Genomic DNA, 25,410 nt, shown 5'->3' with positions numbered 1-25,410 from the left:
GTGGGAGAAGTCCCTGGGAGGCAGCGACTGGTCTTGGAACGGGGAGAGCAGCGTCCCAGCCGGGGAACCATCCCGCCGGGATTTGGACTGGACGCAGGTACGGCATAAACACGGAGAGCTGCTCCACCCCCCTGAACTAACCCCGGGAGGGGGCCCAGTGGGGTCGCGCGGACGGCGTGGGACGCAGCCGGTAGGAGAAGTCCCCGGGAGGCAGCGACTGGTATTGGAGCAGGGAGAACAGCGTCCCAGCCGGGACACTCGGTCACGGCACAAGCACGGGGAGCTGCTCCACCCACCTGAACTAACCCCGGGAGGTGGCCCAACTGGTTCGTGGAGGCGGCACGGCAACGTGGTTGGAGGGACGAGAAGTGCCCGGGAGGCAGCGACTGATTTTGGAGTCGAGAGTGCACCGTCCCAGTAGGGGAGCCTTGACGCTGGGCGTGGGGCTGGAAGCGGAGGATCTGACCTTCACTCCAGCGGGCCATACCCCCCGGGGGCAATCTCCACACAGCCAGCACACATAGGCGACGCGCCCCGCGGGAATCTCAGATATAATAGTCATTACAAGCAAGACAAGCAACTCTGGCTATGTTCTGAGGTGCTACTCTCCTATCTCTCTGTTCCCTCCCCCACCCTCCCCAGGCGGCTTCATTAACATCCGAATAGCCTGAGCCAGAGGGAGAACTCTGATAGGGATCTGACTGCATTTTTTTTTTAGCGGATTTTCTGGAAAAACTAGTTTCCCGGTGATGGCTCGGAGACAACAATCCATATCAAACCACTTAAAGAAGCAGACCATGACAGCTTCTCCAACCCCCCAAACAAAAGAATCAAAATCTTTCCCAAATGAAGATACAATCCTGGAATTATCAGATACAGAATATAAAAAACTAATTTACAGAATGCTTCAAGACATCACAAATGAAATAAGGCAAACTGCAGAAAAAGCCAAGGAACACACTGATAAAACTGTTGAAGAACTCAAAAAGATTATTCAAGAACATAGTGGAAAAATTAATAAGTTGCAAGAATCCATAGAGAGACAGCATGCAGAAATCCAAAAGATTAACAATAAAATTACAGAATTAGACAACGCAATAGGAAGTCAGAGGAGCAGACTCGAGCAATTAGAATGCAGACTGGGACATCTGGAGGACCAGGGAATCAACACCAACATAGCTGAAAAAAAATCAGATAAAAGAATTAAAAAAAATGAAGAAACCCTAAGAATCATGTGGGACTCTATCAAGAAGGATAACCTGCGGGTGATTGGAGTCCCAGAACAGGCAGGGGGGACAGAAAACACAGAGAAAATAGCTGAAGAACTCCTGACGGAAAACTTCCCTGACATCATGAAAGACGAAAGGATATCTATCCAAGATGCTCATCGAACCCCATTTAAGATTGATCCAAAAAGAAAAACACCAAGACATATTATCATCAAACTTGCCAAAACCAAAGATAAACAGAAAATTTTAAAAGCAGCCAGGGAGAAAAGAAAGGTTTCCTTCAAGGGAGAATCAATAAGAATAAGTTCAGACTACTCAGCAGAAACCATGCAGGCAAGAAGGGAATGGGACGACATATACAGAGCACTGAAGGAGAAAAACTGCCAGCCAAGGATCATGTATCCAGCAAAACTCTCTCTGAAATATGAAGGCGAAATTAAGATATTTACAGACAAACACAAGTTTAGAGAATTTGCAAAAACCAAACCAAAGCTACAAGAAATACTAAAGGATATTGTTTGGTCAGAGAACCAATAATATCAGATATCAGCACAACACAAGGTCACAAAACAGAACGTCCTGATATCAACTCAAATAGGGAAATCACAAAAACAAACAAATTAAGATTAATTAAAAAAAATACACATAACAGGGAACCATGGAAGTCAATAGGTAAAAGATCACAATAATCAAAAAGAGGGACTAAATACAGGAGGCATTGAACTGCCATATGGAGAGTGATACAAGGCGATATAGAACAATACAAGTTAGGTTTTTACTTAGAAAAATAGGGGTAAATAATAAGGTAACCACAAAAAGGTATAACAACTCTATAACACAAGATAAAAGCCAAGAAAAACGTAACGACTCAACTAACATAAAGTCAAACACTATGAAAATGAGGATCTCACAATTTACTAAGAAAAACGCCTCAGCACAAAAAAATATGTGGAAAAATGAAATTGTTAACAACACACATAAAAAGGCATCAAAATGACAGCACTAAAAACTTATTTATCTGTAATCACGCTGAGTGTAAATGGACTAAATGCACCAATAAAGAGACAGAGAGTCACAGACTGGATAAAGAAACACGATCCATCTATATGCTGCCTACGAGAGACACACCTTAGACTTAGAGACACAAACAAACTAAAACTCAAAGGATGGAAAAAAAATATCAAGCAAAAAAGAAGAGGAGTAGCAATATTAATTTCTGACAAAACAGACTTTAGACTTAAATCCACCACAAAAGATAAAGAAGGACACTATATAATGATAAAAGGGACAATTGATCAGGAAGACATAACCATATTAGTTATTTATGCACCCAATGGCAGGGCTGCAAGATACATAAATCAGATTTTAACAGAATTGAAAAGTGAGATAGATACCTCCACAATTATAGTAGGAGACTTCAACACACCACTTTCGGAGAAGGACAGGACATCCAGTAAGAAGCTCAATAGAGACACGGAAGATCTAATTACAACAATCAACCAACTTGACCTCATTGACTTATACAGAACTCTCCACCCAACTGCTGCAAAGTATACTTTTTTTTCTAGCGCACATGGAACATTCTCTAGAATAGACCACATATTAGGTCATAAAACAAACCTTTGCAGAGTCCAAAACATCGAAATATTACAAAGCATCTTCTCAGACCACAAGGCAACAAAACTAGAGATCAATAACAGAAAAACTAGGGAAAAGAAATCAAATACTTGGAAAATGAACAATACCCTCCTGAAAAAAGACTGGGTTCTAGAAGACATCAAGGAGGGAATAAGGAAATTCTTAGAAAGCAACGAGAATGAAAATACTTCCTATCAAAACCTCTGGGACACAGCAAAAGCAGTGCTCAGAGGCCAATTGATATCGATAAATGCACACATACAAAAAGAAGAAACAGCCAAAATCAGAGAACTGTCCTTACAACTTGAACAAATAGAAACTGAGCAACAAAAGAATCCATCAGGTACCAGAAGAAAAAAAATAATAAAAATTAGAGCTGAACTAAATGAATTAGAGAACAGAAAAACAATTGAAAGAATTAACAAAGCCAAAAGCTGGTTCTTTGAAAAAATTAACAAAATTGATAAACCATTGGCTAGACTGACTAAAGAAATACAGGAAAGGAAACAAATAACTCGAATAAGAAACGAGAAGGACCACATCACAACAGAACCAAATGAAATTAAAAGAATCATTTCAGATTATTATGAAAAATTGTACTCTAACAAATTTGAAAACCTAGAAGAAATGGATGAATTCCCGGAAAAACACTACCTACCGAAACTAACACATTCAGAAGTAGAACAACTAAATAGACCCATAACAAAAAAAGAGATTGAAACGGTAATCAAAAGACTCCCAACAAAAAAAAGTCCTGGCCCGGACGGCTTCACTGCAGAGGTCTACCAAACTTTCAGAGAAGAGTTAACACCACTACTTCTGAAGGTATTCCAAAGCATAGAAAATGACGGAATACTACCCAACTCATTCTATGAAGCCACCATCTCCCTGATACCAAAACCAGGTAAAGACATTACAAAAAAAGAAAATTATAGACCTATATCCCTCATGAACATAGATGCAAAAATCCTCAACAAAATTCTAGCCAATAGAATCCAACAACACATCAAAAAAATAATTCACCCTGATCAAGTGGGATTTATACCAGGTATGCAAGGCTGGTTTAATATCAGAAAAACCATTAATGTAATCCATCACATAAATAAAACAAAAGACAAAAACCACATGATCTTATCAATAGATGCAGAAAAGGCATTTGACAAAGTCCAACACCCATTTATGATAAAAACTCTTACCAAAATAGGAATTGAAGGAAAATTCCCCAACATAATAAAGGGCATCTATGCAAAGCCAACAGCCAATATCACCCTAAACGGAGAGAACCTGAAAGCATTTCCCTTGAGAACGGGAACCAGACAAGGATGCCCTTTATCACCGCTCTTATTCAACATCGTGCTGGAAGTCCTAGCCAGGGCAATTAGGCTAGACAAAGAAATAAAAGGTATCCGGATTGGCAAGGAAGAAGTAAAGTTATCCCTATTTGCAGATGACATGATTATATACACAGAAAACCCTAAGGAATCCTCCAGAAAACTACTGAAACTAATAGAAGAGTTTGGAAGAGTCTCAGGTTATAAAATAAACATACAAAAATCACTTGGATTCCTCTACATCAACAAAAAGAACATCGAAGAGGAAATAACCAAATCAATACCATTCACAGTAGCCCCCAAGAAGATAAGATACTTAGGAATAAATCTTACCAAGGATGTAAAAGACCTATACAAAGAAAACTACAAAGCTCTACTACAAGAAATTCAAAAGGACATACTTAAGTGGAAAAACATACCTTGCTCATGGATAGGAAGACTTCACATAGTAAAAATGTCTATTCTACCAAAAGCCATCTATACATTTAACGCACTTCCGATCCAAATTCCAATGTCATATTTTAAGAGGATAGAGAAACAAATCACCAATTTCACATGGAAGGGAAAGAAGCCCCGGATAAGCAAAGCACTACTGAAAAAGAAAAAGAAAGTGGGAGGCCTCACTTTACCTGGTTTCAGAACCTATTATACAGCCACAGTAGTCAAAACAGCCTGGTACTGGTACAACAACAGGCACATAGACCAATGGAACAGAATTGAGAACCCAGACATAGATCCATCCACATATGAGCAGCTGATATTTGACAAAGGACCACCGTCAATTAATTGGGGAAAAGAAAGCCTTTTTAACAAATGGTGCTGGCATAACTGGACATTCATTTGCAAAAAAATGAAACAGGACCCATACCTCACACCATGCACAAAAACTAACTGCAAGTGGATCAAAGACCTAAACATAAAGACTAAAACGATAAAGATCATAGAAGAAAAAATAGGGACAACCCTAGGAGCCCTAATACAAGGCATAAACAGAATACAAAACATTACCAAAAATGATGACGAGAAACCCGATAACTGGGAGCTCCTAAAAATCAAACACCTATGCTCATCTAAGGACTTCACCAAAAGAGTAAAAAGACCACCTACAGACTGGGAAAGAATTTTGAGCTATGACATCTCTGACCAGCGCCTGATCTCTAAAATCTACATGATTCTGTCAAAACTCAACCACAAAAAGACAAACAACCCAATCAAAAAGTGGGCAAAGGATATGAACACACATTTCACTAAAGAAGATATTCAGGCAGCCAACAGATACATGAGAAAATGCTCCCGATCATTAGCCATTAGAGAAATGCAAATTAAAACTATGATGAGATTCCATCTCACACCAGCAAGGCTGGCATTAATCCAAAAAACACAAAATAATAAATGTTGGAGAGGCTGCGGAGAGATTGGAACTCTTCTGCTGGTGGGAATGTAAAATGGTACAACCACTTTGGAAATCTATCTGGCGTTATCTTAAACAGTTAGAAATAGAACTACCATATAACCCTGAAATCCCACTCCTGGGAATATACCCTAGAGATACAAGAGCCTTCACACAAACAGATACATGCACACCCATGTTTATTGCAGCTCTGTTTACAATAGCAAAAAGTTGGAAGCAACCAAGGTGTCCATCAACGGATGAACGGGTAAATAAATTGTGGTATATTCACACAATGGAATACTACGCATCGATAAAGAACAGTGACGAATCTGTGAAACATTTCATAACATGGAGGAACCTGGAAGGCATTATGCTGAGTGAAATTAGTCAGAGGCAAAAGAACAAATATTGTATAAGACCACTATTATAAGATCTTGAGAAACAGTATAAACTGAGAAGAACACATACTTTTGTGGTTACGAGGGGGGCAGGGAGGGAGGGTGGGAGAGGGTTTTTTATTGATTAATCAGTAGATAAGAAATGGTTTAGGTGAAGGGAAAGATGGAAGGTCAGCTCAATTGGACTGGACCAAAAGCAAAGAAGTTTCCGGGATAAAATGAATGCTTCAAAGGTCAGCGGAGCAAGGGCGGGGGTCTGGGGAACATGGTTTGTGGGGACTTCTAAGTCAATTGGCAAAATAATTCTATTATGAAATCATTCTGCATCCCACTTTGAAATGTGGCGTCTGGGGTCTTAAATGCTAACAAGTGGCCATCTAAGATGCAGCAATTGGTCTCAACCCACCTGGAGCAAAGGAAAATGAAGAACACCAAGGCCACACGACAACTAAGAGCCCAAGAGACAGAAAGGGCCACATGAACCAGAGACCTACATCATCCTGAGACCAGAAGAACTAGTTGGTGCCCGACCACAATCGATGACTGCCCTGACAGGGAGCTCAGCAGAGGACCCCTGAGGGAGCAGGAGATCAGTGGGATGCAGACCCCAAATTCTCATAAGAAGACCAAACTTAATGGTCTGACTGAGACTAGAGGAATCCCGGGGGCAATGCTCCCCAGACCTTCTGTTGGCACAGGACGGGAACCATCCCCGAAGACAACTCATCAGACATGAAAGGGACTGGTCAGCGGGTGGGAGAGAGACGCTGATGAAGAGTGAGCCAATTATATCAGGTGGACACTTGAGATTGTGTTGGCAACTCTTGTCTGGAGGGGGGATGGGAGGATAGAGAGAGAGGGAAGCTGGCAAAATTGTCAGGAAAGGAGAGACTGAAAGGGCTGACTCAAGAGGGGGAGAGCAAGTGGGAGTAGGGAGTGAGATGTATGTAAACTTATATGTGACAGACTGATTGGATTTGTAAACGTTCACTTGAAGCTTAATAAAAGTTAATAAAAAAGAAAAAAAATGAGATTAAATAAGCACACCAGCCCAGGGGCAAGAACTTGAAGGCTGGAGGGGACAGGAAAGCTGGTAATAGGGAACCCAAGGTCGAGAAGAGTGCTAACATATGGTGGGATTGGCGGCCGATGTCACAAAACAATATGTGCATTAATTGTTTAATGAGAAACTAATTTGCTGTGTGAATCTTCATCTAAAGCACACTAAAAAAAAAAAAAAAAAAAGACAGGGAGATGTAGGTAAACTAGAATAACTTACCTATATAAAACTAAGTTCCCCAGGAGGGTCCTGGAGGATGCTTCATCTACCAAGGCAGTAAGGAAAGCAGTGGCGGAGGGGACACCAGCATTATTGAGAGGCTCTGCAGCGGCTGTCTTCCGCAGACCAGGTTGCCAACAGGGTTTCCTACGACCAATTGACAAAGGAGGAAGAAGTCTGAGCTTTGTTCCCAGATAAGTTGGCTTGTTATATGGACACAAACTACAAATGGGCTGATGCTCTGCACCCCGCTCAGGATTGCCCTGTAAAACCGGTGAAAGGAAGTTCTCTTCACAAGTAAGCTTCAGGCCCCAAAACCCACTGCCCTCAAGTCGAATCCCACTCACAGCTAGAGCAGAACTGCCTCATAGGGTTCCCAAGGACTGGCCAGTGGCTTCGAACTGTTGACCTTTTGGTTAGCAACCTGAGCTCTTAACCACTTCATCACCTGGGCTCCAAATTTCAGGCAGTGGACCTGGTAATCTATTTACCAAAAACCAAACCCAACCCACTGCTGTCAAGTTGATTCCGACTCATAGCAACCCTACAGGACAGAGTAGAGCTGCCCCGTAGTTTCCAAGGAACTCCTGGTGGTTTGAACTGCCGACCTTTTTGGTTAGCAGCCGTAGCATTTCACCACTACTTCACCAGGGTTTCCGTAATCTATTCAGCTAGGAGAAAATTGGCCCAAATTAAGAATACGCACACACACACACATACATATATGTATGTATGCATACATACATGTGTGTATATATATATATATATATATACACACAAGTCTGGTGCTCCAATCGCTAGTTGTCCTTGGGCAAACAGGAGCCAACTCAGGGCAAACAGGAGCCAACTCAGCGCACACACACACACTCGGCAGCCTATACCCAAAAGCTGGCTGATATACAGGGTGACAAAAGACTGACCTCTTGACTTAAGGTGGAACCAACTCTGGTACAGTTGCGGCTCCCAGGCTCTGCATGGATCAGGCTGAAGACTCCAGCTAAGACCACATCCTTCCTTAGCTCTTCCGTTTTCCTGACTGCCTTTCTCCTGAGAACATGTCCTCAATAAATCAGGTGCACACAAATCTTTGTCTCAGGCTCTGCTTCTGGCATAGGGCAGGTGGGGAATTCACTGCATGTAGAACCAGCTTCAGAAACTCGGTAGCCAAAATGAATAAAAATGCCCATACCTGCTATTCAAACATGGCTATATCTAAGGAGCCTTTTGTTGGTACTTGAGAAGGGAAATGTTTCTTTCCGCCCATGAAATTCTCTCTTCACCTTGATTCACAGTATAGCAAGGATTGCAGATTGATGAGAAATTTTACTGGGATTCAGACGTATCTAGGCGTGTCTGGCAGAACAGTCAGGTAGGGCTGGGAGGAATCTATTTTCAGGAGAGAGCAAGGGGCCTCCTTAGTCACGCTTTGCCCCCAAATTCTGCTTCAGCCTGGGAGCGAAGTGCCAATCCACTGCCCAGCATGTCAGTCACTCATACTTGTCCTTTGTTCTAACCCCATAAACCCATTAATGGGACAGGTCAGAAATGCATAGTAAAACGAAACGTAATTGCCGCTTTCACTAAAAACACTTGTTCTTAACTACATTGGGCTAAAAGACAGTGAAGCTTGGATGCTCAAATGACTACACGCAGCGTGAGAGGAAGAGGCATTCTTACTTCTACGCGAAACAGCCCGTGGATCTGCCCTTTGCGGGCTTTAGAGGTGCCCTGCGCAGCAGCAGCTCTGGAACTTGACAGTAGCACTGTCTAGCCTAGCGGGTCCCTGTAGGAGGAGTGTCCACTAGGGGCGCTGTGGCCAGCGATGAGCTGCCTTCACTACATTTTGGAAGCAGAAGCTGGAAGCTGGGAGAATTTTTGTGAACATGGATCTGACACACCGAGAAGGCGCCCCCACCTCTCAAAATACGTGAAGGGCTTTGAAGGGGTTGCATTTCCCAGATCAACAGATAGGGGCAAAAGCCAAGGAATAAAGCTTAGCATTGTTAATGAGGCCATATTTTAGCCCAGGAGAGTGTGGCTTCCAGCCGCCTGTACTACGACAACTGATTTTTTTAATTTCCTTGTCCCCACAAAGATCCAAACTCTACATTCTTTCTGGCTTGAATCTCTCTTTGAAGGAAAGTAGTCAGCTCCTTACTGTATGAACTTAATGCAGACCTTGCCCTGTCAGCCATTAAGCTTCTTCACACAAATACCAGGGATTGAAGTCTAGGAATTTTCTGTGCCTTATGAAAGACTACTTTGCATTTCAAAGGAAAAATTACTACACTTGAAAGCTCACTATGAAAATAAGGGCTGCTTTACGAATGGCATGACCTCTTACAAAGTCCTAGCCACTGACCCCTAGCCAAAAGGGAAGAAAAAGCCCTAGATTGAGATCCAAAATTTGCTAGCTTTTACTGAATGAAGTTCTGTACAGACTCATGCTATAGTGACTTTCTTTTTCACTGATCTTGATCTACCCTGGAGACTTGGCTGAACAATTTTCTTTTGGTGAGCAGAGGCTATTTTCACATAAATAATGGTATCCAAAAACCTTCATTCATTATATACCTTTGAGCAAGTTACCTTTGAAGCCCAATTCTTCATCTTTTCCTAACAGAATAATGCCTCAGTGCAGGGTGATTGGGAGGGTTCGATGAGACAGTGGATATAAAGGGCCTGACACAGAGCCAGTGTGGTTACATGGGTTCCAACTCATCGCCACCCATAGGTGTCAGAGTAGAACTGTGCTCCGTGGAGTTTTCACAGCTGTGACCTTTTGGAAGCGGGTTATCCGGCCTTTCTTCTGAGACACTTCTGTGTAGGTCTGAACCACCAACCTTTCGATTAGTAGCCAGCATTTAACCGTTTACACCACCCAGTGCCCCCAGGCACAGTAAGCGTGCAATAAATGAAAATAAAAAAGAATAGTTATTAGTGTAGACAAGGAAGATTTTTCTCCCATTTACTATTCAACATTGAAATCACACTTTTCCCACCATTACTGGGATTTCCACTGGTCATTGAGAGAGAGAATTCAAATAATCACTGTAGTGATCCCTTCTTCTCCCAAGTTCTTTAATAAATATTCACCAGGCCTTGCTGTGAGCAAGTCACACTACTAAGTCCTTGGGGATACTGAAGAGTGTGAAACATGATCTCTGACACCAAGGCACTGACAGATTAATTGGTAAAACTGAACATGAAAGCATAAAGAAATTACATAGTACAGACAACAATGTTGTTGTTAATTGCCATTCAGTTGATTGCAACTCGTGGCAACACCTCATGTGCAGAGTATAAGTGATTCCTAGCATTTTGCATTTCAGCACCAAGCTTTTAGCTAGTACTCAAGCACTTAACCCTTTATGCCACCAAGAGACTCCAAGACAGTAAGAGTTGTCATAAGGTACAACATAATTAGTAGCTGAATGATAGTGTTTTAAATCAAAAGCAAAAAGAAAACAGTAGAAAAGACTCTTTTAAGAAAGCTTCATACATGCAGAATTGATTTGGGAAGTGAATGGCTGTCTTAGTCATCTAGCGCTGCTATATCAGAAATACCACAAGTGGTGGCTTTAAAAAACAGAAATTCATTTTCTCATAGTTTAGGAGGCTAGAAGTCCGAACCCAGGGTGCTGGCTCTAGGGGAAGGCTTTCTATTTCTGTCGGCTCTGGATGAAAGTCCTTGAGTCTTCTGAGCTTCTACTCCTGGGCAATCTCCACGTAGCTTGGCATCTCTCTTCCCCCATCTCTGCTTCCTTACGTGCTCATTTAATCTCTTTTATATCTCAAAAGAGATTGACTCAAGACACATCCTACACTAATCCTGTCTCATTAACATAACAAAGACAACCCATTCCCAAATGGAATGATAACCACAGGCATGTTGTTGATGTTAGGTGCCTCCAAGTTGGTTCTGACTTACTGTGACCCTATGTATAATAGAACAAAACACTGCCTGGTCCTGTATCATCCTTACAATCATTGCTATGTTTGAGCCCACTGTTGCAGCCACTGTGTCAATCCGTCTTGTTGAGGGTCTTCCTCTTTTTTGCTATCATTTTACCAAGCATCACGTTCTTCTCCAGGGACTCCTGATAACATATTCAAAGTACATGAGATGAAATCTCACCATCCTCACTCCTAAAGAGCATTCTGGCTGCACTTCTTCCAACACAGATTTGTTCATTCTTCTGGCAGTCCATCATATAGTCAATATTCTTCACCAACATTATAATTCAAAGGTATCAATTCTTCTTCAGTCTTCCTTATTCATTGTCCTGCTTTCACATGCACTCGAGGTAATTGAAAATACCATGGCTTGGGTCAAGCACACCTTAGTCCTCAAAGTGACATCTTTACTTTTAAACACTTTAAAGAGGTCTTTTGCAGCAGATTTGCCCATTGCAACGCATTGTTTGATTTATTGATTGCTGCTTCCATGGGTGTTGATTGTGGATCCAAGTAAAAGAAATTCTTGACAACGTCAATACTTTCTCCATTTATCATGATGTTGCTTATCGGTTCAGTTGTGAGGATTTTTGTTTTCTTAAACTGAGGTGTAATTCATACTGAAGACCTTTGATCTTTATCAGTAAGCTCTTCAAGTCCTCTTCACTTTCAGCTAGCAAGGTTGTGTCATCTGCATATTACAGGTTGTTAATGATTCTTCCTCCAATGCTGATGTCACATTCTTCTTCACATAGTCCTGCTTCTTGGATTCTTTGCTCAGCATACAGATTGAGTAAGTATGATGAAAGGATACAACCCTGACTCACATCTTTCCTAATTTCAAGCCATGCAGCATCCTTGTTCTGTTCAAACAACTGCCTCTTGGTCTATGTACAAGTTTCTCATGAGCACAATTAAGTGTTCTGGAATTCCCATTCTTTGCAATGTTATCCATAATTTATTGTGATCTACTCAGTTGAATGCATTTGCATGGTCAATATAACACAGGTAAACATCTTTCTGGTGTTCTCTGCTTTCAGCCAGGATCCATCTGGCTTCAGCAATGATATCCCGTGTTTCATGTTCTCTTCTGAATCTGGTTTGAATTTCTGGCAGTTCCCTGTCAGTGTACTGCTGCACCCATTATTTAATTATCTTCACCAGAATTTTACTTGAGTATGATACTAATGCATAGAAGTTAGAAATTACAACACACGAAAGTCAAGACAGTGGTTATGTTTAGGGGAAAAGAAATAAGATATGATCAACAAGGGGCACCCAGGAGTATTTTAAGTTACTAGCAATATCCTATTTCTTAACCTGGGTAGAAGTAACTTTTCACATTTCAAATATTGCTTTATAATTTGTCTTTAAATTGTGCATATACATGTATTTTTTCAGTGTAAAAGCAGTTTAAATGTATTTTTAAAAGTAATGCAATTTCAAGAAGTTTTTGGTCTTTTAATGTTATTTTTATTAGTATCAAAAATAATAGTTGTCATGTGTTAAATATGTATCCTGTGGCCCCTGCTGGAAGAAGCAGGAAGACAGAAAGCAGGAAGAAGCAGAAAGGAAAAAAGGCAAAAGAGAAGAAGCAGAGAGAAAGGAGGCAAGGGCCCTCCTAAAGAGCTATAACACAAGTCAAGGGCTGTAACACTGAAGATAACGACAGACCCAGAAGGGGCCCTGCAACAGAGTTGATGGTGACAGACAGAAGGGCTGAGAGGAACCTGTCTTCAATGGGTCAGGAGAAGCCTGTCCTGAGGGAACTGAGAGGAGGCTTGCAGGACTGAGAAGAGCTAAGAGAGCTGTCCTGCACTGAAGAAGGGAGACTTTGCCTACATGCTTCCTGATCTTGATCCCAAGTTTTAGCCTGTAGATCCTGATCTCAAGTTGTACCTTATTGCTTCCTTATTAAAACATTTAGCTGTAAGTAAAAAAATATTTAAGTATTCTACAGGGAAAATGTTAAATGACTTAGGAAGTATCAAAAGACAATGGAAGGAAGACACAGAGTCATTGCACCAAAAAGAGTTGGTCAACGTTCAACCATTTCAGGAGATAACATATGATTAAGAACCCACGGAACTGAAAGAAGTCCAAGCTGTACTGAAAAACAAGGCTCCAGGAATTGATGGAAGACATTTGAGATGTTTCAACAAACAGAAGCAGTGCTGGAAGTGCTCCCTCATCTATGTCAAGAGGCGTAGAAGATAGCTACCTGGCCAATGGACTGGAAGTGATCCATATTTGTAGCCATTCTAAATAAAGGTGATACAACAGAATGCAGAAATTATTGGACAGTATCATTAATGTCATATGCAAGTAAAATTTTGCTGAAGATCATTCAAAAGTGGTTGCAGCAGTACATAGAGAACTGCCAGAAATTGAAGCCAGATTCAGAAGATGAATTGGGAACGAGGGGATGGATCCCTCATCAGATAGATCTTGGCTGAAAGCAGAGAATACCAGAAAGATGTTTACCTCCATTTTATTGACTATGCAAAAGCATTTGACTATGTAGGTCATAACAAATTATTGATAACATTGCCAAGAATGGAAGTTCCAGAACACTTAATTGTGCTCATAAGGAACCTATACATAGACCAAGAGGCAGTAATTAGAACAGAACAATGGGGATTTTGTGTGGTTTAAGATGAGGAAAGGTATATATCAGGGTTACATCCTTTCACCCTACTTATTCAACCTTATGCTGAACAAATATCCAAGAAGCTGGATCGTATGAAGAAGAATGGGGTATCAATATTGAAAGAAGACTCATTAACAATTAACAACCTGCACATGACACAACCTTGCTTGTGGAAAGTGAAGAGGACTTGAAGGACTTACTGATGAAGGTCAAAGACTACAGCCTTCAGTATGGATTACACCTCAACAGTAAAAAAAGAAAAGTTCTCACAACCGGACAAATTAGCAACATCACGGTAAACTGAGAAAAGATTGGAGTTGCCAAGCATTTCATTTTACTTGGATCCACAATCAATGCTCATGGAAGCAGCAGTCAAGAAATCAAACGACACATTCCGTTGGACAAATCTGTTCCAAAAGACCTCTTTAAATAAGTGTTAAAAAGCAAAGGTGTCACTTTAAGGACTAAGGTGTGCCTGACCCAAACCATGGTGTTTTCAGTCACCTAATGTACATGCGAAAGTTGGACAATGAATCATGAAGACTGAAGAAGAATTGATGCCTTTGAAATATGGTGTTGGTGAAGAATATTGAAAATACCATGGATTGCCAGAAGAACAAACAAATCTGTCTTGGAAGCCAGAATTCCGTCTAAAGAGCCAGAATGCTCCTTAGAAGTGAGGATGGCAAGGCTATGTCTCACATATTTTGGACATGTTGTCAGAAGGGAGCAGTGCCTGGAGAAGGCCATCATGCTTGGTAAAGTAGACAGTCAGCGAAAAGAAGAAGACCCTCAACAAGATGGATTGAAATAGTGGCTACAACAATGGTCTCAAGCATAACGACAATTGTGAAAATGGCGAAGGACCGGGCAGTGTTTCATTCTGTGGTACTTCGGTTGGTTATGAGTTGGAACCTCCTTGACAGCACCTTACAACAACATACCTATGTGTGTGTGTATATACATACACATATATATATAATATACATATTATATGTATATACCCTGTGACATGTGGATTGCTTACAAAAGCAAGTCCTGGAGCCCATCTACCTGTGTTCAAATACAGGCTCCTCCACCTACCAACTCAGAGCTTGAGAAAGTTATTTAATCAACCTATGCCTCAGTTTCCTCTTAATTAAATTAATAAAATTAAGAGTATCTACTTATAGAGTTGTCAGTTATAGTGCTTAATTCTGTGCCTGGCCACAAAGTAAGCACTCAGTAAATAGTAATCACTGCCTATTATTTGATCTCATAAATTTCTTTTGGTGTAAACTATGGCATAAACTGTATCTTCATGTGCGTTCCTAAGCAACTCAGTTTTCTTAATGGAACCCTCTGCTGTATGGCTGACCTCTTGGCACAGACTTCTGCATCTTCCCATTATGGTCCCTGAACAAGTGACAATTAAGTACATTGTATAGTTTACAACGATGTTAGCATTTAAGAGCTGCTGGTTGGCAGTTGAAATCCGCCTCGTTCTCCTTGGAAACTCCATGGGGCAGTTCTACTCTGTCCTATAGGGTCGCTGTGAGTCAGAATGGACTCGATGGCAGTGGGTTGTTTTTTTTTTTTTCCAGGTGCACTGAATGGAAACCCTGGTAGCATAGTGGTTAAGAGCTACAGCTGCTACCAAAAGGTCAGCAGTTCAAATCCACCAGGCACTCCTTGGAAACCCTATGCAGCAGTTAGTTCTACTCTGTCCTATAGGGTTGCTATGAGTTGGAATCGACTCAAAGGCGATAGGTTTTATCTTTCGTGCAGTGAATGGGGACAATTACTCCCTGTCTCCATAACAAGCCCAGAGCAATAAGGGCTGCTTACAATCTACCTGCTCCTTCCCTCAGAGCCCCTCAAGCTGATGCCTCTGGAGACTGAAACTCTCAGGCTCACAGGGCTGGGCAGGTGGCCCCAGCATCGTCTGTAAAACTGCTCAACCCTCCACCATTCCTCTGGCTCAGCACGCGACATCACCTGGCCCTCTCACGGCAGCTGATACTATAATGTATCATTTTTCAAAATAAAGCAATGTGTCAGGCTGGGTTTCAGAAATTCCCTGACAGACCTGGCAAAATAATGACCCTGGGGGCTCTCACAGGTGTGGGGAGGAGGCTAGAGAGTAGGAGATGTGGACAAACAGAGCCAGAACATTCTGAAGGCTGAGATTAATTGCCAGATGGCCCTGGAATCTCATTTTCCTCACTCAGCTAACACTGTGGAACATTTAACACAGGTTAAGTGTGTTCTTTAAAACTCCTCATGCAATCTCATGAAGCCAACAATTCCCCCCTTAAAAATGGGCACTTTTACTGAAAATTTTGAACAAAATGGGGAATAATGCAGAACAGAATTTCAAATTCTCATGAAATCCAGAACCCTGAAACTATTGCTCTTAGATCATCTTTAAACCTTAAACCAAAAGTATCCCCTGAAGCCTTCTTTAAACCAAACACTAGTTTAGCTTGACTAGTAAAGAATGTCTGTCTTGAGCATTGTGCTGTTTTAAAGAACTACCTATATGGGATCAAATGGACAACAGTAACTTAAAAGCTTAGATAGGAACCTTGGGGTGCAGTGAGTGTATGTTAATGGGAGAAGAACAATTTGGAAAAGGAGGGTGGGAATGGCTGCACAACTTGAAAAGTATAATCAGTGCCACTGAGTTGTACATGTAGAAACTGTTGAATTGGTATATGTTATGCTGTGTATATTCTCAACAACAAAAATAAATAAAATAATTTTTTTAATGGGTACTTCTATATAGCTTGAAAGAAGTTTAATTGAATGAACACTTATTAAGCCCTAGGTGGCACAAACAGTTAAAGGCTTGACTACTAGCTGAAAGGATGGTGGTTCAAACCTACCCAGAGGCACCTCAGGAGACAGGCCTGGCAATCTGCTTCTGTGAGGTTATAGCCTTGAAAACTCTATGGAGCAGTTCTGCTCTGCACACAGGGGGCCACAGTGAGTTGGCACTGTGCTGGGTGCTGTGGGAATAGAGCTGAATAAAGATATAACTTTACCCTTTTGTAGCCTACATTCCAGTGTGGAACTCAAGCAAGCATCCAAGAGAAGGGCTCTGGAAGCAGGAAAAAGGAGGCGTTTCCTTCTGTCTGATGTTGAAGAGGAACCCTGGTAGCACATCCATTAAGAGCTCAGCTGCTAACCAAAAGCTTGGCGGTTTGAATCCAACAGCCTGTCCTATAGGGTCCTGTCAGAATCAACTTGATGACAATGGGTTTGTTTTTCTTTTTTTGGTTTGGTGTTAAAGAACGTCAATAAGTTCCGCCAAACTGGGTTCTCTGTTGTGGTGGTTCTTTGTGTAGGAGGAAGTAAAAGAAATTTTTCAGGGATTACAACTAGAAGGACAAGTCAGACAAACCACAGTGTCTCAGAGAACTGGATTGGTGGGTTTATTAATACGTATTTAAAAAAACAGTGCTTTATTAAAAAAAAAAAAAGCCAACATCACTTTGTGAGATGCTGAAGATTCCTGTAATACAAGAATCTTCTTAAAGATGTTTTATTTTAGAACCAATTAAATTTTCCCCATTTCTAAATATTATGAATTTTTAAAATAGTGATCAATTGCTTCATGGCGACAAGTACTCGAGTCAATTTTGTAGCCCCAGTTCCAATCTCCTCCAAACTTATGTTTTTAAATCAAATGAACATGACACCAGATATTTGCATCAAAAAAAAAAAAATCAGTGCAGAGAAGCAGAGAGGGGAGAGGGCACAGCTACAAATACAAAAATAAAATAAAATAAAGATTGGCCATGAGATGACACTTGCTGTAATTGGTGGGTACACGGGATTCATTATACTCTCTGACTTTTGCATATGTGTGGAATTTTCCATAACAAAAAGTTTAAAAAGAAGAAAATGACCATTATTTTTATGGTCTTAACCTTATGAAAGAAAATAAAATTAGTACTTTTTTAATTCTACACCCTCCATCTTTCTCTTTTTTAAAATATTTTATCATGTTTAAGGTGAAAGTTTACACATCGAATTAGGTTTCAATTTAACAATTTCTACACAAATTATTCAGTGATATTAGGTACATTTTTCACAAAGTGTCATTACTCTCATTCATTCAGTTCTAGTTGTACCACTTCCAGTACGCTAGTCTCCCTGCCCTCTCACCATTTGGTCTCATACTGATGGTTTTTCTTTTTTTTTTTTTAAGAAACTTATTACTCATGGATGATATTCTTTATTTTATGAGCCAATCTGTTATTTAGCTAAAAGGTGACCTCAAGGAATAGTTTTGGCTTAAGGTTTAAAGAGTATCTCAGGGCGATAGTCTCAGGGAGTCCTCTAGTTTCAACAGGTCCAGTAAGTCTGGACTTTTAAAGAATTTGAGTTCTGTTACACATGTTTCTCCCATTCTGTAAGGATCCATCCAATGAGGCCCTGATCAGAATGGCCAGTAGTGGTAGCTGGGCAGCATCTAGTTCTTCTGGTCTCAGGATAGATGAGGTCATGGTTCATGTCAACTATTAGTTCCATAGACTACTTTCTTCTCTGAGTCTTTGGTTTCCTTCTTTACCCTCCTTTTTTTTTTTTTGCAAAGGAAAGATCCAGGGGAAGATCCTTTGTTTTTCTGAGTGGAGTAATAATGGGGAAAAATTTGGAGGTGCCACACGAGGGCTAAATGGCTCTAAGTAAGAGAAGAATAAAGACCTGAAAGGAATATCTGAGAAGGCTTGGAGGAAGCTGATGAATTATAGCCAGAGAGTAGAGTACAGAGAGTTTTATAAGAGACAAAAAGAAAACGCACCTGCCAAAAACCCGTTGTGACCCTATAGAGCAGAATAGAGCTGCCCCATAGGGTTTCCAAGGCTGTAATCTTTATGGAAGGCAGATCGCCACATCCTTCTCTTGAGGAGCACCTGGTGAGTTTGAACCGTCAGCTCTTCAGTTAGCAGCCAAGCATTTAGCCATTCCACCATCAGGGCTCCTTTGACCTGCCAAAAAAAATCCCTTTATTCAATTCTTCTCCATTACTCCACATACGTGTGTCTCTCTTTCCTTTAGAGTCTTTGCTGATACCCTCATATGTCAGAATCCTATCCATCCTGCAATGAGCAGCTCAACTCACTTTTTTCCATGAACTTTTTCTCCACCACTACACCAAAACCCAACACTCAAATCTTTTATGCAACACGAATTAGTGCTAGATCACACGCTGCCTTAAATAGCCCCTAGCTATGTCTGTGTTTAAGGCTTTTATCCTATTCAAAAGAAATGGCTTTCTGATTTACTTAGACATAAGAAAGCCATTTCTTATGTCTAAGTGTTTTGCAAGCAGAAACTTTGTTCCTTCTTTTGTGTCTCCTAGAACACCCACCACTGTCCTGCCATATAGTAACTCTGTGTTAGAGTGAAAAGAAAAGGGTTTTGGAATTAAATGCAACTGGAATCAAATCCTTAGCTCTGCCACTTGCTGTGTCATTTTGAAAAAATTATTTCACTCCTCTAAATGTGTTTACTCGTTTATATAATTTGGATGATAATAATACCAATAATACCTGCCTCCTGGACATATTGTGAGGATTAAATGAGGTAATTTTTGAAAAGCAGAGTTTTTAGCATTTAGCGTGTAATTAATAAGTGTTAGTACCTGCAAATACTTGCTAAAATGAGCCAAAACAAATCTTTTACCTGCTCTGTATTAACTAAAGTGTTTAATTTGGTCATAGTGAGTTTTACATCAAAATACTCCTTTGCCCTTTGATTGCTATGTGTGATCCCCTTCTGGGAAATTTTGCATGGCAGTGGAATGCAAACATGAACAGCGGAGAGAAACCGACCTGGATTTGAATGCTGGTTCCATCACACATTTACCTAGTCCCTCTAATTTGTTCTCATCTCCTATAAAATGAGATAATACCAACTATATTACAGGATTCTTAGAGATTAGAAATAAAGTAAGTAAAAAGTTTAATAAATAGACATTAATACAAGATAGTTATTATTATTGGCTAATTCCCCACCCACTCACTGCTGTCGAGTCCATTTCTACTCATAGCGACCCTGTAGGACGGGGTAGAACTGCCCCCACAGGGTTTCCAAGTTTGTAATCTTCACAGAGGCAGACTGCCACAACTTTCCCCTGCAGAGCAGCTGGTGGGTTCAAACCACTGACCTTTCAGTTAGCAGCTGAGTGCTTAACAACTGCACCACCAGGGCTCCTTAGATTGGCTAATTAGTGCTCAATAACTCTTGATTGATACTGATGTGAATAAAAGAGATGCTCTTAGTTCAGATGAATCAAAACATATACCAGATTTGATATAATTTTATAAGTACCTTTCTCACCTGTGGACACTGATTTCACTCAAAACAGGGAAAACAGTTTTATGTAAATACATAATTTGTACATAGAAACTTCACTTTTTCATCAGAAGACATTGTTTGTCTATATAATTGCCTATTGCCCAGTTTCCTAGTGCTGCTATAACAGAAAAACCACATGTGGGAGGCTTTAAAGAAAAAGAAAATTATTTTCTCACAGTCTTACAAGCTAAAATGACCATATCAATGGCTTCCTCCCAGGCAGTCTCAGTGCTCCTTTGTTCCTTGGCTTGAAGGCAATCCTCACATAGAGCCTGTCTTCCTCCATGTGTATCTGTATCCATTCTGCTCTTTTTATAACTTAGGAGCAATTAGATTTAGAACCCAGCCTACTGGGGTATGATCTAATCAAAGAAATTCCTATTTCCAAACAGGATTACACTCACAGGTAAAAGGGTTAGAATTTCAACACAAATTTTGGGGGGACACGATTCAATTCATAACTAGGATCAAATTATATGTTTTTTAAAGGAAAAGGTTTTCTGTTTTTTTTTTTTTTTAACTCTTCTTCCTCTCAGAAATAAAAGAAGATTGTCACTTCCTGATTTATCTTAATGAAGTAAGGTACTTATGGTCATTAGGATGACAACTATCCACATAGCCACCTCACTATGGTTATCAAATTTCTATTGAGGACGCACATGCAAATAGATGCAGACATAGCTTAAACAGGTGCAATAGGCTGTGGGGATCTGAACCCTAAGAAGGAGAGAATTATGTATGTGTGTGCCTCCACATAAGAAACCCGACAAAGAGAGTTCCACACTGACCAAATATCTAAAATAGCAAGGCTTTAGAAATGAAATGTAATCTAGTTCAACCTCATCATTAGTTTAATAAGGGGTTGAGTGTTTTTATTACCAGAAGAAACTCTTCTTTAACAGCGTTTTCGCACCATTGTTCCTAAGCTGTCTGGATACATTTAAGACACCATTCCACTTTATACAATGGGGCTTATAAACCTTATTTTATGGAATTATCTAGTGCATGAAGTGAGACATTTATATTTTCAAAAGGTCAGTGACTATTGGAGAAATTCATATCCTAAGAAAATAGTAAAAGCAACCAAGCTGGATTAGATAATAATTATTTTGGACCTGCAAAGAAACACAGTGCACGTAGTAGGTGCTCAATAACGCCAAAAAGGTTTAGATATAATAAATAAATCATAGCATGTATCAAAGATGAAATACCATTTCATGTTTTATCAGAATATTTTATAATAGAGGAAAGTGTTCATGTCACATTAAGTGAGAAAGCAGGTTACAACGTCTTTACTGTATTTCCAATTTTATTTGAAAGATATTCAGTCTTCAATGGTTGTTTCTGAGTGGTGGGATTATGGATGAATTTTCTATAATTAATACATTTTAATTTATAATTATGAAAAACATTATTTTCAAAACATTAATATTGATTTAATTAAGCCAAGGTAGTGGTTGGTTGTGCTTCATATTCTAATATGATACAGTAATAAAGAACACTAATACAGATACTTCACTCTCCTTAATGACATAATTTTCTTTGAAAATACTTTTTTCTTATATTCAGGGATCTTTTTAAGCCCCTTTCATTTGAAAGAATAATTAAAGCAGAAGTGGAATCCAAAGACTTACCTGGAAATAACTTGTGCTTCTTGCCATGTCTGTTAAGTCTCATTCTGCTGTGTTCCCCTTTTGATTTCACAGTGTTTACCTGAACAGCTTGTCAAGATTTCATTTTTTCCAATTTGAGCCACTCATATTGCTCCAATGTGTGACCAAACCTTCAAATAAAGGTGTTTTACAGTGTTCCAAAGAGAATTGAACCTGTGACTTCCTGGAGTTGCTGGCCCAAACCACTCTTGGGGAAGTTAGTGCTCCATATATCATCTGCCAGTCCAGGGCTCAGAAAACGATCCCAGCATTTTTAGCCATGACCCCAGCTCACTGGGAAGCCACTCTCACCAGCAGTTGTGAGGCCTACTAGTCAGGTAAAGTAATAAAGTAATAGTCTATTTAAAAGCACTGCTACAGGGGCAGAGCCAACATGGCGCTATAGACAGAAGCACTGTGCCTTCCCTCTGCAGCAAAGACCCAGCTAAGTAAAACAGAGACAAACATCAATTCCTGGAACCCTAAGCATCAAACAACTGATAAAGAACTAGATCGAGCACTGAATGGAACAAGAAACTGACAGAGAGCAACAGAGTGGAGGTTCCTTGCCAGCTAATGTGGCACAGCTTCACCATTTTGGAGCACAGCCAGCAATGGCCCCAGACAAGGAAGGCAATGTCATGGATCTCCTAACAGGAGACAGAGCACCTGGTAACCATAGATACACACTTTCCCACCCCTCATCCTTCTATCCTGTATGCTGTCTCCGCTGCTTCCCAAGGGGCCATGGGCACTTGGCCAGAGAGACACCGGCTCTTTACTGCCCTAGATCTGCCCTACCCCCACCGGCCAGTATCCACCAAGCCCTTTTGTTTTCTCTTTCCCTTCCTTCCTTTTCTTTCTCCCTCCCACTTCAACCTGAGTGTGGCCTCTGCCCCTTCTCAACGAGCTGTACTACACCACTTGGCCAGAGAATCACCGGCACACAGTCTCCCCACGTCTGGCCCTCCCTCACCCACCAGCTCCTGCAAAGCTGCCATTTTTTCTCTTTTCTCTGTTCCCCTTTCTTCCTTTTCTTTCTTCTTCCCACCTAGCTCTATATGCCACCTCCACCATGTTCTACTGGGCCACACCTCACTGCCTCAGCTGTCTAGCTACTAGACAGCCACTGGCCAATGACAGCCCTGGGTCTGCTCCACCCCTACATGCAATGCCGCTTATTTTTCTTTTACTTTGTTTTCTGTCCACTTCCCACCTAGACTTGTATGTCATCTCCTCCCCTTTACAGCTGGCGCCCAGGTCTTCCCAGAACCTCCCACTGGCTACTCTTTTTTTTTTAACCTTTCTCTTTTTTTTTTTTTTCTCCCCCACCACCTAGCACCCTGACATGTTACTACTGCTAGAGCACCCCTGGAGCTAGACCAGCCACCACACCAGACTCACACTGCTCCCCCTGCTGCCACTTGACCAGCTGCTGAATGGTGGGAAGTGAGCCCCACCAATCCCTATCAGACACCCCCACTTATCTGGTGAGGGGCTAGAAAAGCTCCCACACCCCTGGACCAACATCAAGAGACAGAGAGCACCCACCCAACCCTCCCTCAGCCACCTTGCCAAACCAGTGTACAGTGAAGCAGGCTTGTCCTACCTGTTGCTGCCCTGCTGCCCCCAAGACAAGGTGGTGAGAACAAGCAGCAAAATATGCCTGGTCCACCTGGCCTGACATTTCAAAACAAAGCAAAAAAGCAGGAAGAAACAAACATACAATCAATAAATAAAGGAAATGATACCGTAATGTCTCAGAGACAACAAATAATATCAAAGCATATAAAACAGCAGTACAGGATGGCTCTAGCAAATGACCAAAATAAAGAATCAGATGACCCTCCAGTAAAGGAAAAGGCAGAGGAACTATCTGATATGGAATTAAAAAGACTAATATTTAGGGCACACCAAGAGATAAGGAAAGAGATCAAGGAACCCACAGACAAAACCAAAGGGAAAAAAAAAGACAAAATCATGGAAAACAGACAAAAACCAATGAAAACATAGCCAAAATCAAGGAAAACACAGGCAAAACAATGGAAGAATTCTGGAAAACACTACAAGAAGAAAAGATTAAAATAAATAATTAGGACTCATACAAAAACAGTAACTAGAAATCCAAGAGATAATCATAAAATCTCAGAAATGGACAACTCAATAGAAAGTTTCAGAAGCAAATCTGAAACAATGGAAGATAGACTCAGCAAGATTGAAGACAAATCCATGGACGGCACTTTGAGGAAAAATCAGAGAAGAGAATGAAGAAAGCTGGGAATTATGTGGGACACAACCAAGAGCAAAAATCTGCATATCATTAGAGTTCCAGTACAGGGGGAAAAAATGGAAAACAGAGAAAAGATTGTTGACGATTTGATGGCAGAAAACTTCCCAAATGTCACGAAAGACAAAAAAGCTTACCATTCAAGAAGCCCAAAAAAACTCATATAAGGTAGACCCAAAAAATAAAGTCACCAAAAACCAAAAACAACCCAGTGCTGTCGAGTCGATTCCAACTCAAAGTCACCAAGACACATCATAATCACACTTGCCAAAACCAAAGACAAAGAAGAAATCCTGAGAGCAGCTCAAGAAAAATGAAAAGTCACTTACAAAGAGGAAACAATAAGACAAAGCTCTTGATTACATGGCAGAAACTGTGCAAGCAAAAAGGCAGTGGGATAACCTATATAAAACCTTGAAACAAAAAAAAACTGCCGACCAAGAGTAATATATCCTGCAAAACTTGCTTTCAAATACAATGGCAAAATCAGGGTATTTTCAGATAAACAGAAATTAAGGAAATCCTTAAAAACCAAGCCAAACTTATACCCATTTCTGATAAAAACTCTCAGCAAAATAGGAACGGAACAGAAATTGCTCAACATAATAAACAGCATCTATACACAACCAGTAGCTAACATCATTCTCAGTGGAGAAAGGCTGAGAACATTCACCCTGAGAACAAGCACAAGACAAGGGTATCCTTTATCACCAATCCTGTTTAACATTGTGCTAGAAGGAAAAAATGATGAAGTAAAAGAACTGAGCAGAAGATTTCAAAGGGCAGCTCGAGAAGTCAATGTAAAGTATTGTAACGACATGTGCAAGGAGCTGGAGACAGAAAAATCAAAAGGGAAGAACACGCTCAGCATTTCTCAAACTGAAAGAACTGAAGAAAAATTCAAGCTTCAAGTCGTAATAGTGAAGGATTCTATGGAGAAAGTATTAAACGATGAAGGAAGCATCAAAAGAAGATGGAAGGAATACAGAGTCATTATACCAAAAAGAATTAGTCGACATTCAACCATTTCAAGAGGTAGCATATGATCAGGAACTGATGATACTGAAGAAAGAAGTCCAAGCTGCACTGAGGGCATTGGCGAAAAACAAAGCTTCAAGAATTGATGGAATATCAACTGAGATGTTTCAACAAATGGATGCAGTGCTGGAAGTGCTCACTCATCAATGCTAAGAAACATGGAAAAGAGCTTCCTGGGCAACTGACTGGAAGAGATCCATATTTATGCCT

This window comes from Loxodonta africana, chromosome 4 (genome assembly GCF_030014295.1).
Source record: "Loxodonta africana isolate mLoxAfr1 chromosome 4, mLoxAfr1.hap2, whole genome shotgun sequence".
NCBI classification, from domain to species: domain Eukaryota; kingdom Metazoa; phylum Chordata; class Mammalia; order Proboscidea; family Elephantidae; genus Loxodonta; species Loxodonta africana.
Note: the sequence above shows the minus strand (reverse complement) of the source record.